This window comes from Ornithodoros turicata, chromosome 7 (genome assembly GCF_037126465.1).
Source record: "Ornithodoros turicata isolate Travis chromosome 7, ASM3712646v1, whole genome shotgun sequence".
NCBI lineage: Eukaryota > Metazoa > Arthropoda > Arachnida > Ixodida > Argasidae > Ornithodoros > Ornithodoros turicata.
In genome coordinates this window covers 19050832-19070538 of record NC_088207.1, presented here as the reverse complement: position 1 = coordinate 19070538, position 19707 = coordinate 19050832, and the positions used below count along the sequence as shown (strand labels likewise).

General features: G+C 47.7%; 1 protein-coding gene across 2 annotated transcripts in view; it reads left to right on the top strand.

Moving 5' to 3' along the window:
* LOC135400276 (sodium-dependent transporter bedraggled-like) overlaps positions 1-19707 on the top strand; it is a 109602-nt gene that overhangs the window by 34735 nt on the left and 55160 nt on the right. The window contains exon 1 of one of the 2 annotated variants that reach the window (XM_064632064.1): positions 11523-11580. The exons of the other annotated variant lie outside the window; for it this stretch is intronic. The gene's annotated coding sequence lies outside the window, so the exon portion shown is untranslated. Of the gene's footprint in view, positions 1-11522; positions 11581-19707 lie in introns of those variants that run through there. 2 annotated transcript variants of the gene reach the window in all.

Sequence of the window (19707 nt, the reverse complement as noted above, 5' to 3'; positions counted from 1 at the left end):
CCCTGTCCCCCACTCCTTCCTGCTGTCCTCTCTCCATCTGTCCACGTCTGTACGCCGCTCATAGCCACAGTCATGCTTCATGACGCTAACACGAAATAAAAAAGAAAAGAAAAACCGGAAAGATTGCTTTGAGATTCAAACAAACAAACAAGCAAAAATATTCGTGCCGCTTGTTCCTGACCAACAGCAGCAAAACTTAGTTTGTCAAAGCATTGTGGCATGATGCACACCAGATGCAAGGCCTTCGTCTTCTTGCGGCGTACACTCTTAAAAATGAACTTCACCACATAGCACGCTCCTAGCCAACCACCATCCCGTATGACAACGTTCTCGCCTCTGATTTGTTGAAAACGGGAGGAGGAGCCTATTTTGTGCCGTGCATAATGGGCACAAAATTGGCTCCTCCTCCCGTTTTCAACAAATCTAGGGCGAGAACGTTGTCATTCGGGCTGATGGTTGGCTAGGAGCGTGCTATGTGGTGAAGTTCATTTTTAAGAGTGTACTTGTGCTCCACCGGTCTGTTGACGACCCTCTGAAAGGGGCATCATCCCCTCATCCGTTCCCAACGCGCAATGGGGCAGTGTACCGCCTCAGCGGCGGTGAATCGCCCACCTCATCATCATCCAATGTATGTGTGTGTGTGTGGCATGATGATTCCGTGATCTGGTCGAGACAAATATTCATAGCCAGGCGAGAGGCAGAAACCCATCCAAGAACAAACTTTATTTTATGATTACGATTGGTGAGTTTCATCGACGACACCCATGCCCACCTGTACTTACGAGATCGTTACCATTTTTACGGACGACCAAATGTTGACAATTTTTTCCATGCTCTGTGTTTGTGTTTCGGGAGTTCGCGTGTCCGCTTCGCGTGATGTCGTCGTCATGCTTCTGAGACGCGCCCTTGCTTTCTGCTTGTCTCACGTCATTCACGCAGCCTCCTCTTGGGTTTCCTATAGCAGGTTGTTTCGTGAGAATTCTCCTCTATCATCTGTTGTCTGCCTGATATGCTTCGCTGAGTTTCGAGGTCTGTGGTGATTTCAATGGTAGGTGTCGAACTAGCCTCCTGACAATCGGTATCGTTATGAACCGATGTCCTTAGGCAATGTCACCGAAGCGATAATGGGTAGCTGTACTATCTAATTTCCTTCTAATGTAATCTCTACTTCCTTTCGTGATCTTATGTTTGTGCACATGATCTGCCACTGTAAAAAAAAGTGTTGACGGAGCTTTGTTCATACAATGGCTGTCATACTACGCGATCTTGGTGATGCCTGTTATCTAATTATGCGAGGCCCTATCCGAGGCGGAGTACTTCGTCGGAATCATGGTTGGTTGACGCGGAGTCCAGCTTGCTAGCCAGGGTCGACTCGAATTTACGCTTCTGTCTCCCGAGTCGCACGCCGCGTGCCACTGAATCATTAGTGCACCGCCTTCGACTAGACGTCCCTTTCAGCAGTGCCCTGTTGTTCTAAGATGGGAAAGATAAACTCGCCGAACTGCCTCACGTGTGATGAAGCGGAAAACACTGAACATATATTAATTAACTGCTCCAGCTACAGTGTCCAACGTAATGATCTCAGAGCCGCCTTGGAAAGTCTGGACCACCGTCGTCTAGACTTAGTGAACTCCTGGAGAATGAACGGGGGATCTTAGACAGCGTGCAACAGCTGCTTTAATGACATTTCTTGTCGACATTACAGCGCCTCTAACTTTTTAGACTTACTGATTTTTGTTTTCAAGTGTTTTGGAGTAGCCGGCTCCAGTGTCTCGTAGGAGCCACCATCTCCATATTTATCTCTCCTCATTCCAACTGCAACTCCAACTCGTCGGAATCTACATCGTCTCGTGAACACAGCCATTCCAGTCGAAGTACAAGGACACGTATTCACCCTCTACACGTCTCTTTCCCTCTCTCGAGTCACTCTCACACCGAGACGAACACAATCGAAACAAGCAATGTGTATAGGAGATTTGCGAATGCGAGGGCACCTCCCTCATGAAACGAATTCCAAACTCGTCATCCTGACCAAACTACATTGAAATGTGATGAATCACCACTGATAAACAACGAGAGCCGTATTTAATTATAGTAGGTGTTTTGCTTCTTGGAAAACCCGTGAGTGTGCCAATGTTTATGTGTCCGTATAAATAACTCGTTACATGACGTTGGGTATGCCAGCATCTCGAATGCCACCCAACAACATGAAGTGACAAGGAATGAGGAAATTTGCCATTTAATTCGGCGGCAGGTTACGACACTGAGGGTAAACAGGAAAGGTGTGGGCAAACCAAACGATATAACAACGGCATAACGATTTTCCTAAGTGTCGCCGGAAATAATTCCCTCCATCTTATCTATATTCTATATACAGAGTGTTTCAGTTGTTATCACATGGAGAATAGCGGATCATAAATGACAGCGGTTATGACGTGCTTATGTTTTTTTCTTATCGCGGAATTGCTTTTTGGTTGACACTACGGAGCACAACAGCTAGCTGTTGTTGTTTCTGAGCTGATTCTAAGCGACCTGCTGTTTACAAACACGTGGAGTCTCGACACTGGAGACGAGGCTACATCAAAAAGCAAATAATCAGAGAAGCACGGGTGACCTTGCGTGGAAACAAGGTACAGGAAGCCGATAAGGCATCATGGCACATTTAAAGGGGTTGCAACAGGTCATCCCAGGTTATCTCAGATAAACGTAAAAGACGGTTCTATGCACCGATCTGAACCTGCATTGAACGTTGTGTTGTTGTGTTCGAGAGCTTGTATCTCGCTAAGTACGACAAGTAGAAAAAGAATTCTTTTTTCCCCAGTATTCTGGCATGCAGTACAATGTGTCCATGATGTAACGAACCGCATGTATGAAAGTGTCCCAACCCATTTAAAGACGTAGGAACGAGAAAAGAATCAAAGAGGTGAAGAGTAGTAAGTCACGTAATTTGACTGACCTCTCTTGACCTCTATCGGGCAAGGACGCAGAATGGTTTCTTTCTACTCCAGGATCTAGTGGAGCCACTGTATTAGGCTCACGTGGTACGCTTGTGTTTTCGAGCTCCTTGTTCTGCTCTGCATATTTTATTTGTCCTCGCTTTCGTTGCACATGAATCAGCTCGCTGTACCGAATTGGGGCAATGTTACGGTTGCAGATTTCGTCGGGTGAGGCGTTGGATTTCTTCCGTTTTCTCCCCACAATTCCACTCAATGGACGATTTCAGAAAATCCCGGTGCTCCTTGCGTACGCGTTGCATCCAGGGAGATAACTAGAATGAACTCTCCCTTCACCTTTCGTTTTCGCCGACCTTGACTCCTCGTGGACAATCTGCCTAGAGAGACGGAACAGAAACAGATTGGAGACCTTCTCCTCCTATGTTTCCATGCAAGTCCCCCTAGTTCAAAGTGGCGCTAAGCTCTCTGGGAATTTCTGAAGACGTCTCTTCAAATAGTCAAGAACCAAGCTTTCGTGCATGTTCGAGCACGCACTGTGCTGGCCTCTAGAAGCCCTAAATCATCTCTGTTCTTGCGTCAGCAAGATGTAAGAGTGAGATGGTGGCTTTTATAATTTCAACTGCCACTAATATGTGGGACAGGTATTGCTTTCTCGTTATTTTCCCGTTATGTATCCCAACTGGTTCTTCAGCGTTCAGTGTTACGGACTCTCCCAAGACGGACTCCCCCAAGTGTGTGTAATCAATGCAGGACGAAGAAGAGAACAAGAGGAGAGGTCCACGAAAGAAGATGAAGAAGTGACGTTGACGGTGTTAACTACTGCACGTTTTTGAATAATCGCATTCGCGAGTGCCGGTGTTCTAGCACAGTTTAGCAACAACACAGGGTCCTAGCCTATCTGGTGTTGCGTTCGACTCGAGCAGAAGCTCCGAAGCAGGCGATGCAAACCGTTATAAAACCGACAGCGTAACATTCTCAAATCGTAGTTCAATACACCTGCACCATGCCGTTTTCCCACCTGCTTGTGGGCGCACCCACGATAACGATGCGCTTCCGTTGCTTCTCTTACCATATGTGGCCTTATCAGCTTGTGTACACTGGCAAACTTGCTCTCCGGAAGACTGCGGGTGCCATATTAGGCTCGTGCTTTCATTGTCGGGGACGTCAAGTGCGTATGTGAAGAGCTTTTATGAAAGAATGAGTTGAGAGGTTCTTGTAGTGGAGCCACGGGAAGAGAAACAGGTGCGACACGGAAACGCGGACAGGTAGAAGATGCGGTGCTGTAAGGGTTGGTACGAGGTTCAGACTACTGTGGTTCGATACATTACATAAAACAGAGCAAAACTGATGCATATTATTCCTGTTGGCAAAATCCTGATGAACATAGCGTAGGTTTTTGATATGGGACGGTCCATTGTTTTGATATTGGAATGTGAAAGACGCTGTAGGGCGCTACCGGCACATGATGGGCGAAGACGTTCACCGGGATTTGTCGCTATAGCATCACTTGCATCCCTCAGTTAGGAGTTCCCTGTGGCATCTCTCGACAAGAATATTTGTTTGATTGTACCTTTTCGCATAGTGGCAGTAAGAAGTGTGAAATTTTAATAGTTACGGATAAGAAAGTCTATCTTTCGAGACTATATTCTCGTGGATGAGACTCACTGCACGCCGGAGAGGGAGACAGATATAAATGATGCAGCCAGCTGTCCCAGAACACCTACTCGCTTTCTTGGGCCATTGTGAGCGTTGAGGCAGAATGAGCGTTTAGCTTTCAGAACGCACACCTATGCGCAAAGTACAGGTTTTCTTTGCTCATTTGACCAGCGCCTTGTTCGTCAACTTGTCGTTATCCCATACCGCGCGTTAAATGCATCACTTCGGTGGTGGTGCTGGTGGTGGTGTTGAAAGGGCTCGCCGCTGTCGGCCTCACAGAGGTGTGCAACGTCACGACTGACGCCCTGGGGGAATGTGTGTCTTGGCCCGACTTCTAAGGGAACTGTGCCGACATACGTCTGAGGAAAATCCAGGAAAAATCCCAGACAGCACAGCCGGTACCGGGATTCGACCCCGGGTACCTCCCAGTCTCGACGTGGCATGGCCAGCACGCCATATCGCGTCGAGAGACGGCACGTCACTTCGGCCTGTAATTCGCCACGAGCACTTGTTTGAGCCAACGTAGAGTCACTAACTAGGGAGTAGAGTAGCGACACTGAGCCACGCCGGCGAGCTCGCTCGCCATTTTGAGTCAGGCGCGGCTGCGTCGTCTAGCAATGGGACGTCAACCCCCAACCCCCCCTTCTCCGGCGGGGGACACCGCGCAGACGAGCCAGCTCGCAACCCAGGAAACCAGTTTTGCATGGGGATGACTCAACATGGACGGCGAGTTCCTGGAAGGTGAAACCACGTGACAGAATCGGCCCAATCGCGGACACCGAACGGCGGCTCCGGCACGGAAAAGGGAATACGATACTCTGTACCCCTATTTAGTGACTGTAAGCCAATCAAAGCGGCTTTGGAGGGCACGAACTTTAAATATAACGATAACGGTCGCTATGTGAAAGTTCAAGATCGGGGAGCTGCTCTTTTTTTTTTATTCGCTGTTAATGCCGCAAAGGAACTGTGGCTACGAGTGGCGTACAGACGTGGACAAACGGAGACAAAGCAGCAGGAAGGAGTGGCTACAGGAGGATTAGCAGTCGGGCCTGGGCCGACTTCAAGGGGAACTGTGCCGACATTCGTCTGGAATGTCTGCCGCAAACCCAGGGAAAGCCTCACAGCCGGTGGTAGGATTCGAACCCGCCGCCTCCCAGTCTCAAGACCTTGGCTAGCACCAACGAGACGACGCTTTAACCCACTCGACCATGCCGCTAGTCCTGCTAGTTCTTCAGCACCTTCACCACGTTGCGTGGTCGACCGTCCGGCCTATGCAGGGCACTCTTCAGAGTCTGTGAGACTTGATATGAAGGGTTTAAAGTACACCAGTAGGCGTTACGCTTCCTCTGGTCTTCCACAAGTTTGGCACTCCTACCATGAATACCTGCAAAAAAAGGCACAGAAAGCACGAACAGTCATCCGATGTGGGCGTGACACATAACCTATTCCAACGCCCCACGGGATGAAAATCCTTGGTTCGGCGTGCCAGCTACTCCTGTCTCCTACAGGAACGTGTGGCTGCTGGAGATTCCGTTGGAGGTTGCGTTGATCATGTGGATCATAAGGCGACAGAGCTGTTGCGAGGCGGGGTTGCGCCCGGAGTAGGGTAAACCTGAAGCGCCCTCTCTCACTGCAGTCAGAAGCGCTGTAAACAAAGATAAGTAAACGCTCATTCGCACTGCCGATATCGTAAATTAAAATTCTCTTAATTCCCGCTTCATACTGTAGAAACACCTGCCAGAGAGGGCGCCGAATGGCAGGCCTTGCAAGGGCCTGCCATGGGAGAGGGGGCGGCTCCCCCCCCCCCCTTATTGCTACGGCTCTGTAAGGCGACATGGCGCTCACCGTAACCAGTGGATCTTAATGGCTGCAAAAATTTGCAGGTGTGGAGGTCATTCCCAGTGAATGTACCACGTTTCGTGGTCGTACGTCAACCAGTATAGGCCGGAGATGGCAGTGTATCGCACAACTACTTTTTCTTTATACCGTTGCTACGTGTACAATCTGCTCGGACTTCTGCTTAAGGCCGGCTTACACACAACCGTATTTGTCGTCCGTCGGCTTCAAAAGTAGAACCATGAAAGCAACCGACCTCCGTAGGTTTCAATGGGTTCGTTTTGGCTCTGTTAAAAACAAAGCCGAGGAAAACGTGCTTACGAAACCAGCCTAAGTATGTGTACGCACAGAGGAATGCACGTGTACGGTACCCGTCGCAGTCGTGACAGCTCATCCCAAACATCAATTCTCGTTCCAACAGGTATCAGACGATCACGCGTCACTGATTCACGTAGCTGACCTTCGTGGGACGTACAACTTCGGCTGTCAATTAATTCTCGGCAGCGCCTGCGGCCTATAAACAGCGCTGATTAAAGCGCTCGGGCAGCACGAAACAGCGAACGCGGTTTCGTCCACCACGCCGCGGGAGTTTGACCTTCTCAGTGGCACACTCGCACACCAGTCCTATATCAATATGGATGAAGGGGACGCGACAGCATCTGGCCGGTCGATCGTTACTTGCGTTTGAGATGACTCATCCACATACGCAGAGAGCGATCTCACATTGCAGAGCTTCTGTGACATGGCAACAGGTAAACAAAGTGGGGAGGATCCTATATTTTCTGCGCGGCATATGTCCCACTGTCGGAAGAGGAAAAACACGCTTGCGCATATTACGCGTCAGCGGAAAGCTGTTGCCAGTGTTGCCAGGTGTGCTATTGCATCAGCCGGTGGTAATGGCGCGAGCAGCTTGTCACACTTGTGCGCGAGAAGGTGACATGATTAGTAGAGTAAGTTAGGGGGCTAGCCCCTCACAAAGGTCTCCGAGGTAGCCCCGTTTCAAGAAGGAAGCGTGCTCGATTCTGGGCTCTGATGGCATCACTCGGTGAACGTTGTTGGCCAGACGCGAGTGCGGATCGTCACGACTATAACCAGAACGATATGAAGGGTGAAGGGTTGGATGAGAGTTTTCCTTCTGGGACTGCTTTTGCCAGAAGAACAGTCTCTGTTCGATATACCGGCGGCTCTAGTCCTGAGGTTCTCCACTTAACAATATGTTATCTCCTGGGCGGGGGGGGGGATAACGTTGGGTAGACGAGCGGTCTGCCTGACTAGCTGGCGGCATGTTGCTCTGGTGGGGGTGGGGGTGGGGATATGTCAGAAATGAGAGGTGTCTTTTTCGTACACTTGGGATTTCGAATGAGTTGCTCAAAAGAGGCGTACATTTGTGTTGTCAGCAAGACAGGAGAGAGAACTATATCGTTCTCAATGACGTCTAGAGGTGTTATATGGCGAAGCTCTATTGCAACAGTGCAGGCTATTTTAACGGGTGACGTTTCCACGATGTTTTCGATGTTTCCGCGTCCACCGCAATGGTGGAGACATGTTTGGAATTGTTATGAACCATACCACATTCCACCCTGTGGAATGAGTCAGGCGGCATATACAAGGACCATTATTCCCGTATAATGCGGAAGAGTTTCTCTTTGCATTAGAGTACCGCTTCAATGCAGAAGTGGAATGTCTATCGACTGTCCAGTGCACTGTCGCTACACTTGCACACGCACGGGTACATCTGTCAGTTTACGCGGTCGTTTTATCGGCAGTTATTACTGCTGTGTTCCCGAAGCACTGCCTATACTCTAGTCTGTGTCTAAGGGAAATAATTGTCCAGATTCTGTCGGGTTATCATGACTTCGGCTGCGTTCACATGCGCCAACTTTCTCCAGCAACTATGACCAACTTTGGAGTTTGTCCGAGTCTGCCGACACCACCAACCACGACCAGGTCGAGTTGTTCCGAATCTGGTGGTGGTGGGCACTGCTGAAAGAGCGCGCCGTTGTCGGCCTCACAGAGGTGGGCAACATCACGACTAACGCTCTGAAGGAATGTGCGTCCTGGGCCGACTTCTAAGGGAACTGTCCCGACATATGTCTGACAGCGTCTGAGGAAAACCCAGGAAAAACCCCAGACAGCACAGCCGGCACCGGGATTCGGACCCGGGTACCTCCCAACCCCGACGTGGAGTGGCCAGCACGCTAACCACTCAAGCTGGTTTTGCTCCGAGTCGGTCGCCGACCGAATGCTTTGGAGAGTTGGTGGTGTTCTAGCCAATCAACGAGAGGAGCATTGTCACGTGACTCCCGATGGCGTGATGTGATTTCGTTCGTGCCGTACTGCCTGGCATGTGTTCAAATCCTACAGGCGTAGCTGAGAAATTAATTACTTTTTCTGTTTTTAATAAACTCCACATAAATATATCAATATAGGCATTTTTCAATATAATGATGATCTTTTGGTGAAATAAACAGAATTAGGTTTAAATAATGACAAAGAAAAGTCACCACCAGTTGGATTTCAACCCAGAGCCTCCGATTGGCGTGAGGTTGTTTGTGGGTGGAGCTACGGGGTTGGTACGTGCGGGCATTGCACCGTCTCGATGTTGGTCATGAGACGTTGGTTCGAGGTGGTGCAAAAAATCGGCCCGTGTGAACGTGGCCTTAGGCAAATGTCCAAGTTTCTTTCTTTTTCTGCATATGACTGCCTTGAGAGAACACCAGTTGAAGGATCGCTGAAATCAAACACGTTCAAGCCATATCGGGGCATTAAACGATGGCGGCCATGTATGCGTGACATCCGCTCGCTATTTACGATAAGCGCTTTTACGACTTCACGAAATGTTTTCGACGGCTTTTTGCAGTGTAGCTTCGCGTTGGATTATTGAAGGTTAGGAGCTGCTACGCAGGAATGTAACAACTAAGCCCAACATTCAGAAGCAAAGCTTCAGTATTCTTTATGAACGTTTTTCGGCGGGAAATTAAAAGAGCATGGCACGGCAAACGCGTCCTTCCTTCTCGCCCTAATCGTAACACTACAAACTAGGAAGTTTTTCCCTTTAAAGTAGCACAGAAGTCATTTTTAACACCCAGTTTTCTTCCTATAAAACTGTTAAGTTTGCCAGTAAGATGCACCATGCGAAGTAATTTATACCACAGAGTCATAATTATCGCAGAAATTGAATTTAAAATACGCCGCAAAAAGCGACCGTGCGCAACGGTGGTGAAGAACAGTACCAGCCTGTGATCTGTCTGTAAGCTCCCGCTGACGCTATAAGGAGAACGCTCGCTGATTGGCCTGGAGAAATGTTGTCTGCTACTCCGCTGTCGTCTGCTACTCAGCTGTTCGGGGTTCTGATAAAGCCTTTCTCCTTGCTCGGTAATGCTTCGGCCGCTCTTTCTATCCCCAATTCTCCGGGAAAACTGGCAAAACAGGTTTACGGCGGCAAAGGGACAATGCGCTGACCCCCACTGACCGGCAAACCAGAACGAGTCTCCTTATGCCGTCATCGGTGACGTGCCATCATACCTCCTCATCCTCGTTATAGCTGGAGTGGCGAGTTAAGGGTGAAGGCGCGGAGCTATGTTTATGTGAGTTTTTTTCTGGGAAACAAATTGCACACATCAAAACCTTTCGCGCTATTCGGTATAATGACACACACACTTTCATCAAATGTCTTAATCTGAATTTTTTTTTGGATGGCCCTCTGTACTTCTTTAAAATATGCTTTTGTATGTTCAAAGATGTGATAGATTATCTGCCCACAAAGGGACAACAAACAGCTACCCATAACCTTTTCTACGCCACATCTAATAACGATGTGTTTTTCGACCAAGGTAACTGGTGCAAGTGATGTGGAGTTGCGGGCCCCACACTAGTGAAGCCAAAATCTCCATTCTGTTTTGTCTTAAAACCAAACCAAACCAACCATGTTTTTCACAAGATGTAGCACTCCGCTCATATTATAGGGTGATGCGATGTGATGTGATGTGAATAAAGAACAAAATGGGGATGTTAGTTTCGACTAAGTCAAACTGGCTACCCCAGTACACTTAATACAGAAAGTTCAAACCGATGATGAGATGATGAAAACACAAAGGGATGATGTCCAGAGTCGAACAGAGATGATAATGGAGTTCAACATGTAGGTCAAAAGTTCAAGAGCTGCGCCCAAGTGAGAGTAAAGTGGCGGAGTCGCCGGGGGCACACAGGACACATCACACATTCACCGTGTCATAGGATGTCCATAAGCCCGGTTGCATGCAAAAAGTCTTCAAGTGCCCTTAGCGCCTTGTCGGACGAAGGAGGACCTAACAGTTTCGTGATGTCGAAGGCTCGGGAGTCCACACGAGAGAGGCTTGTCTCTAATGTCCTTCGGGCATCGACGTATTTCTGACACCTGAGAAGGATGTGTTCTACATCCTCTACAACGCCACACTCACTACAGGGTCCACACATTATAGGGTCTTGTGGCCGTCCTAAGCTTTTGTCCGTATTTTTGTCCATTTACAACAACACTTTGACGAGCGAATCGCGTTCAATTAATAACAGAACAGCAACAATGAAAAATCAAGTGGTGGACAATGATGCCGTGGTTAGTAATCCCTCAGTGACATAATGCGGCTTTAGTACAAACCGCGTTACAGGAACGGGATCAATCGCTGTGCTTCAAGTACGTTCCATAGCGCTATAAATGGCCACTATAGGCTGTTGCCGCATGACGTAATCCACTTGACGGGCAACACTGCGCTGTCTCGTCGTTTCAGTAACAAGCTACTCTGGAGACACGCTGGACAGCTCGCTCGCACCCGTCGTCCCATGACAGTGATGCGGTGGTCTCTAGTCCACACTGTTTTGCATACATATCGGAAGAGCCCGTCCTCTCTGGAAGGAGGACGTCCTTCATGCCGTTGTTGCTCATGCGTGTTGACCGTCAGTATAAAGAGGTCGACCTTGTGAGGCACTTGACAGATCTCCAGAAACGCGAAGCTTTCGCGCCTACGGTGATTTGCATTTTGTTCAGGCGGTGAAGAGTAACGGAAACCCAAACCGCATCAGAACGGAGTCGCCATAAGGGATGCGTGATTCTCAGATGGCTGGAACCTGTAAAGTATTGACAGCAGATACCTTAATTCGGGTAAGGAGTTTCGAAACTGGTTGTTATAGAGTTTCTTCGCTGACGTCACCGCTATACAGGGTGTCCCAGAAAACGTCTCATTCAATACTAATATAAAAGCTACGCCACCTAGAATCGTGCGATCAACGGTATTTGTTCTTACTAGGTTTTTGCCACCTCCTGATGTGCATGTCATGTAACCTAAGTTTAATTATGTAAATTTTTGCGAAGTGAACTCGGAAATTTGCCAAGTAAAGGTCACTTTTTTACCCCACCAACATGAAGAGCGTGCCGAATTTACTCGAATTCATGATAATTGACAGTGATATTCAGGATCTATCCTATCGGGAAAAATAGCCGAACATCATGCTTCTCGGGGCACTTGAGCATAACGCGCGAGGACTGGCACCCGGGGAGCGCAATGGCTGTCAGTCCGACGAAAGGAGGAGGTTGGAAACCCAGCCCACAGAGTCATAGTAGAAAAAGTGACAGTTCCTGAAATTGGGAGAGGAAAGGTATGGTCCCAGCCGAAGCCGGGCGGGATAAGCTATGTCTGTGTTATCTCTTTCTACCGTGCCCGTGTGGGTTGGGTTTCTAACCTCCTTTCGTCGGACTGACAATCATTTCGCTGAAAAATTCGTCGCGCGCGCTCCGTAGAGCATGATTTTCGGCTATTTTTTCCGATACGATAGCTCCTCAATATTCATTATTTTGATTAATTGTCAATTATCATTAATTTGAGTAAATTCGGCACGCTCTTCACATTGGTGGGGTAAGAAAAGTGACCTTTACTTCGCCGATTTTCGAGTTCAGTTCGCAAAAATTTACATAATTAAACTTCGGTTACATGACGTGCACATCAGGAGGTGGCAAAAACCTAGTAAGAACAAATGCCGTTGACCGCATGATTCTATGTGGCGTAGTTTTTTTAATTAAAATTCAATGACACGTTTTCTGGGACACTCTGTAGAGGGCAGTAGCATCCAAAAGGCGAACTTGTCGTCATGATGTACGTCCGACGGAGTTTGGTTTCGGTTTTCGTTCGCTGTCATATGTTATTCGGAAGGCTACTAAGGTTGAAAACATGGAAATTACTTGGATATGTTGGAAATAACATTCGCGCGGTACAGTTGAGGATATGGATCGCATCCTCCAAGGTTTGCCCGAGGTACAGTGCAGACTGTCCTGCCCCTGTGTCGACGCTGGCTCGCCTGGACAATAGCCCATTCTTCACCGAAAGGGTTCTGGGGTGCTGGCCTAGAAATCAACTCATGCTTGCCATACGCGCCCTTGTGCCATTCCTCGTCCCGACGGACCTCTTTGACACTCTGTGACGATGCTTTCTTTCGTACATTCAACTCTCCTCCTGCGCTGTGCGTGATGTGCTAGTGGTCCTGTTGTATGAAACTTTCTTTGTCGACTTCCATTTTGTGCCCAAGTATGTGCTGATGGTCTCACCTATTCTATTTTTTGCTCGCGCTTGGCCCTGTGTGCCTCACAAATGCGTCGATCTGTTGCATTTCTGTTTTCTCTCATGATCAGAGTTGTCTCACAACACAAGGCTACGAATTATTATTATTATTAACTAGCGATGGTACGAATACAGAATTTTGCGAATCCGAATATATATTCGAATCCAAGGAAGGTTCCGCAAATCCTCGAATCTTATGAATGTCGAATCTTTCGAATCCTTTCTTCAAAAAGAGTTCAAAGAGAGAGAGAGAGAGAGAGAAAAAAAACTTCTACTAGAGAGTGTTTTGAAGCAGAATATGATACGTTTGTTTAATGAAATAAATAAATAAATAAATAAATAATAGTTAAGTTTCGGGAGAAAGTATACCCATATAGGTCTTAATTTATTTAACATATTGTTCATCGACTACAAGAAATACATAAATTCTCGAGTCTGAATTATTTCCATAAAGCTAAAGCAACAATCAAAAGCAAAACCATATTGCTTTTTAACTTGTAATGTAACAGTTCCAGCCTGAACTCTTTCAGTCGAGAGCAATGTAAACAAAGAAACAAGAAAATACCCGTCGGTCAATGAGGCTTTCAGCGGACTCCGGAGGCGCCAATTCGAAAAAAGAAACGAGCAAACATGGTCGGTGGATTCGAAAGATTCGATTCGTCGTTTTTGGGCACCGGGATTCCGATTCCCGAATCTTGAGTCCCTGCCTAGGATTCGAGGATTCGCTGATTCGGTTGGCACATCCCTATTATTAACTCTTTCTTCCCCACCCTCCTTTTCCTTCATTTGCTTTTTGTATACTGAGTCCTAATTCGCGCGTCCTGGCGTCCTAACATCTCAACTTTTTTTTTTCTTTTTGCAATGAATCAATCAATCAACATTCGCCCAATATAAGAACTTAGAAACACAAAATGTACGCCGAATACGACGAGGGTGAAGGCTTGAACAGTCTATGCATGAGGGCATATAGTATGGCGGCGGATTCGCCCCGCGATAGTGGCGCTCCTCTGCGAGTGACGTCATGTGAATAAACTCTACTGTGATTGGGCGTCTTTGCTCACCAATCCAAACATTCGGCTTTCGTAGTACATGTTACACCTTTCTTGTCCGTTTCGTTCAAGTGAAGAGAGGGTGGAATGTGGAACTTTATATGGGAACGCTCCCTTTCTTTGTATTGGCCCATAATATTTCCCCATTTGCTTCCATGTCCGTATGAGGTCTGCATAGTTCCATAATCTTAGGATAATGGAACGCATGCTGCGGAAATAAAGAAACAAAACGGGCACGCCCTCCGTGTTACAGGGGCGACTGTGTCTTTACCTAGGAGATTCTCTGACGTTGATTACCAAAGGCCGGCATTGATTGACGTTGATGCTATGTTTCTACTGCTTTCAGTACGCCTCGGGGACAGCTACCGCTAAACGACCGTTATGCGTGGTACGCAGAAACGGCACACACAATTTTGTATTTCGCAAGAGCCGTCGTGCTTATAAGGGTATGCGAGATATGTACATTGCACTAAATGGTTGACCTCATGCACTGCAGGCCGTGATACAAGCAGCGTGTGAGTTTTATTTGTTCACAAAAACAGCTGGACGTATGGTTGAAACACAATAAACTCGTTCGTAAATGTTCAGTCTAGTTCACCACCGTTTTTCCTCTTCTGTTAAAATGAAGTTAATTCTAGCACAAAGTGAAACGAACAATCTGCTGTTGTTAACGAATTACGGGGAACCGATGTTCGCTTTTTTACCGCGCGTAGGCGAACCACCAGCTGATCGCGTCGGCTCACCGCAAAACACCTGGTGCCGAACATGTATGCACTCAATACACACTGCCAGTTCAAGAACACGTTCGCTTAAAGCGCTGCACCCATTCCAGTCTATTTTGAAACTATAGTGTCATCTCATTCCACCTGGATCACTGGCCAGGCTATCGAAACTCCCACGCGACATAGGGGCGTAGTTTGACTGTTATTCGACGGAATACACAACATGAGGAGACGCCGGATGCTGAGAGTATTCCGGAATTCCCTCTCTGGAAACACGAGAAAAGGTCACTCTCTATGAACCAACGAGGACGCGTCCTTGGGAAAAGTAATGCCGCGGACGTGCTGTCGTCTCATAGTGTTACGGGGTTAGAGTGGATGGCTCCTTTCCTCCTCTGAGCACCGCACTCTCACTGCTCCGCTTAGGGTGTGACGTCACGCCGCCGGAGCTTCTGTGGCCGCGGAAGCAGAGCTCATATTTAAAATTCGTTTATTTAACAAAATTAGTCTGGTGTTTCGTCGGTCGATGCCGAATATGTATCAGTTTCATAGATGTGGTTTCGGATGCGACCGCCCCATTTAAATAAATAAGAAGCGGCTCGTCAGGTGAACACGCTACTTTTGATGCGAAATGTTTCGCATGAACTCTGTTCAAAGAAATAGCTTCCACAATCTGACCGCGCGATAATTTTGAAACTTTCGTATTTAGCGCTTCTGCTTTCCGTCCGTGCACTTGTCCGTGAGCAGTGTCTGTTGGCATAGGCGATGGGGCTCATCACATCGTGGTGTTCTTTGTTTATGATTATTATTTTTTCTCGAGATAGTAGTGAAAATGAGCGGCGCCACGCGGTGGTTGGATGGTGAACTAATCTTGGACTGGGTATGACTGGATTGAAAAGAAAAAAAAATAATATGGTCATTGTGGCTCCACGAATTTGAAACCGACCAACAGTTGGTCGAACAAGAACCACTAGGGGTTGATAGTGAAGGACACTATCGGCCGTATTCTTCAACGATCCTCGACTGCGTACCCCGCCTCGACTCCAGTGAGTGGAGGAAAGGAGATCTCTTCCACTTAACGAGCGAATGGGTTTCAAGGAAGCACCGCCGCTACCATGTAGCACTCGGGGAAAGTGCGAAGGACTTTCTCTGCTCGGGGCGCGTCTTGAGTCGAGGAAGATTTTTGATGCACAAAACAGGTCTCAAGGAGTAGGTCGAGTGGAGCGTCGAGCCGAGGATCGTTTAAGAATACGGGCCTAAGTGTGCTCAACTGAAGGGCCATCAGAAAGCTCTCAAGTCTCTGCACGTCTCTGGACGACGCCTGTAAGCAATTTGCTGATGTCCTCAGTCTGATTCGATCGATCATTGATCGGACACGCTCGCAGCTGAGCTGCTGAGTCCTTGGAGCAAGTTCTCATAACTTCGCACCGGCCTCGGTGGGTCAGTTTCTAGCACGCCCGCTCACTGATACCATGGTAGCGGGTTCAATCCCTGCCGAGGACGCCAGCGAGGCATTTTCTTGATATTAGACATTCTCCAACTCGCACGACTTCTCACCGTCATGACTTCTCAGCACTTATGACTAGTGAGCTGTGGTATGGAGAAAGTGTACCAGGATTCTGTGGGGTAGCTGCTGTTTATTGTTCGCCGTATTTCTACTGTCGCGACAAGATGAAGATTCATGAGGTGGGGTACCATTACGGAGCAACCACTTACACTCCGAGGCAACTAAAGAGCTGCATTCACTGAGGTATACTTCCGCCACTGTATAATGTAGTCCACACATCGAGAGTAAAGAATACGAGAAGATGGCGGATGCCAAGGAGACGGGGGAAGCCGATTCACATGTTTTGTGAAGGCGAATATTTTATCCGCTTACTTTAACAGCGTGTAAATGTGATCGAAGTACGTCGCCTCCGTCGTGTGTTTTCGCGAGATGGCCTGTGTACAAGCCAACACTTTGAAGCACGTATAGGTGCACTGTATCGTGACTCGAAAGCGTCATCTGGCCGCTTAGGCCAATCACAGACATGTTTAGGTTTGTTTGCGGAGTTGACCCTTTCTCGAAACATAGTTGGCCATTTCTTATTTATATTCGACGGTGCCAGGGAGGGTCAGCATGGGACTTAAGCAAAATTCGTCGGGCGACGGGATCAACTGCTCCCTATCTTTTTGTTTTCGACCGAATCCAACATTGGCCTCCCCAACCTTCCTGGACGGCAGCCGCCAAGGACCGCAGACAATGTGCACGTGCCTGGCCTTCCCCTCCTACAAAGCCTTCGCCTGTCAAGGTCTACGCAGTAAGTGACCGTTCCGGAGCACTTACTAAATCGCTCGCATGCGAGACAGCCGATCGTAAATCAATAAGCGTTTGATGAGGTCATGCGGGATTCATGGCATCTGCTTCGGGCGTTGCACGACTTTCCATCATTCGTGCTCCCTTTGGCGCGCTTACCGTTTCCTAAGTGGGGTCGCCAAGGCAGCTTCGTCGTACCTGAAATTTACGTTTTTAAATTATGCACCCATAGTATGTGTACGGACTTCGCCTCCGTTTATGGAGAAAATTAGAGGAATTATACCGGGCATGACCCGTAACGGCATGTGTACATCACGAAACCTTCCTTTTGGACTTGTCGGTAGTTTGAACTCGGGACGCGTTCCAATGCGCTAAAACCACTCGGGATCAACGAACAAGCACATATAGACATGGCATGTAAACTTTACATGGCCGTTTTTTTTTTGTTCTTTTTTTTACGTTTTTGGTGAACAGAATAAATGAATGAAAAGAAAAATCGTCTCACTCATGAAGCGCGAGATTTTCATTCAATTTATTTCATTTCAGATAGTCGATTGATACCCTGATTTGAGATGTTACGAAAGATCTCTAGAGCCAGGAAAATTTAGCAGGAAAATTTAGACTACTCAACAACGATCTTTGGGACTAAAAATTGTACTCTTTTTTTTTTTTTTTCAAATTTAACGGATTTCGTACACAAGGTGAATACTGTGGCTACCGCTTCATAGGTGCTGCAAGCTCAAGGTGCTTGCGCTTCGGGTTGCGGTGAGGAAACCCTATCCTAAAAAATCTCGTGCGTTGTATGCATTTCCGTCCGCTGAACATAGGGTACGCTGAACTTGCGCTGCATCTTCCAAAATTATGTAATGTTTTGTGCACAACGTAACATGTTGATATCTTGCCAGCCGTACCGTACGTCCCACGCTTCTTGTTTCCTGCTACAGATGCAAAATTGCTCTCCTTATGAGTATCTCTTGCTGTCCCTGAACCACGTCAGATTGCTTCGACATGTGATGCACAGCTGACCGGCATAACTCCTGTGCCCCCTGCAGACAACGGTATAACGCTGCTACGGTCGGTTTGAAAACGTCCCGCTAATCTCGCTCATCGCATTGCAGCGCGAATTTTAATTCTTAATTTAGCTCGGCCTTCAACGCAGTAAACATCCCCCGGCAGTCTGTGTACGTCTCCTATAACATTCGTGTAACAACGAACTTGTTGCGTCACATACAGGCGCTGCAGGTGTTGGGATTTCCCTTCTGGAATTTCCCGATGAAACCGAAACAAAAGTGACATCGTTGTTGTTTCCTGCCTCGATATGCGAATCTTCTTTGTCGTGAAACTGCTAATTGAACATGTGCACAGGGGTCACCTTGCTGAGGAAAATCTTGAGAAAAATTGAAGCACGGGTCGCCTGCACAGCGCGGCGTTCCTGGAACTGAATACCTTGCACGCACATTAGATTCTACTTGCTGTTTATAATGATGCAGAATAATTGCAATGATTGCATTTAGTGGCATGTTCATATATCGTTCATTGACTTCCCTATCTAAAGGTATAGCAATTATGGTTGATGATGATGCTGGCAACTTTGGAAACTTTTGGATGAACTTAGTCTAATTAGAAACGCATGCTACAAGCGCAGCGCGTGTATCACGAGGCAGTGGCTGTCCAAGCAAGCACCATAGTGGGAGGAGCTATGGCAAAAGGAAAAGGCGTAATCCAGCGATATTTTTGCTGTGCTACGGCCTAGATTGGGAATAGCATGGTGAGGCACTTACGGTGGAAAAACGCCTGACCGAGGGGAACATTGGGCCGACTGCAGTAGTCGGGCGTCCGCGAATGTGTTGAGTGCGTGAGGTTGTGATCCATCCACGAAGACAACGCAGTCTGAGCTCGAGCAGTAACCACGGAAAGAAGACGACAGGGTCTGCCCATACTCATTCTGTTGCTTTGATGGATCTCAACCACCAGGTTGCCCGAGTGTATGCCATCTTGTCTGTTGTGATCTATCCCGTGGAGCAGTGACATAGCGGCCAAGAGACGGACTTCAAAAACGGAACTTCGCCGCGTAGCATGCTGTGCGCTAACCATTGCCACGCATGATAGGGTTATCGGTTCTCATCCGAAGAGTACGCCTTTTTTGTGGCAGTTATCATATATCCAAATTGCCACAAAAAGGCGTACGCCGCATCTCCATTCGAATCATAGGTGCCATATCCCTATCATTCGTGGGAGTGGGGCGTGCTATGCGGTGAAGTTCCGTAGTTAAAGTCTGTACACATGACCATAATGTGCATGGGGGATGGGTCACCATTACGAGGCCTCATTTGCAAACCTACATATTTTATTGTGACGGTATCGAATCAAACTAATCAGTGCGTTTCAAATAAGTTATAGAGCGACGCCCGGAAACAGCAATCCTGTTATTTGCATACCGCTTGGCCGCTAATCGTGAAAGTGACCATTCTTGCAGTCGCGTGTATGCAATTCCTCACTCCTTGGAGCTACACTCTTAAAAATGAACATCACTACCAGTCCTGTACTACATAACTGGTATAAAAAAGGTGTGCGCCTCCCGTTTTCAACAAATCAGGGGCGAGCACGATGTCA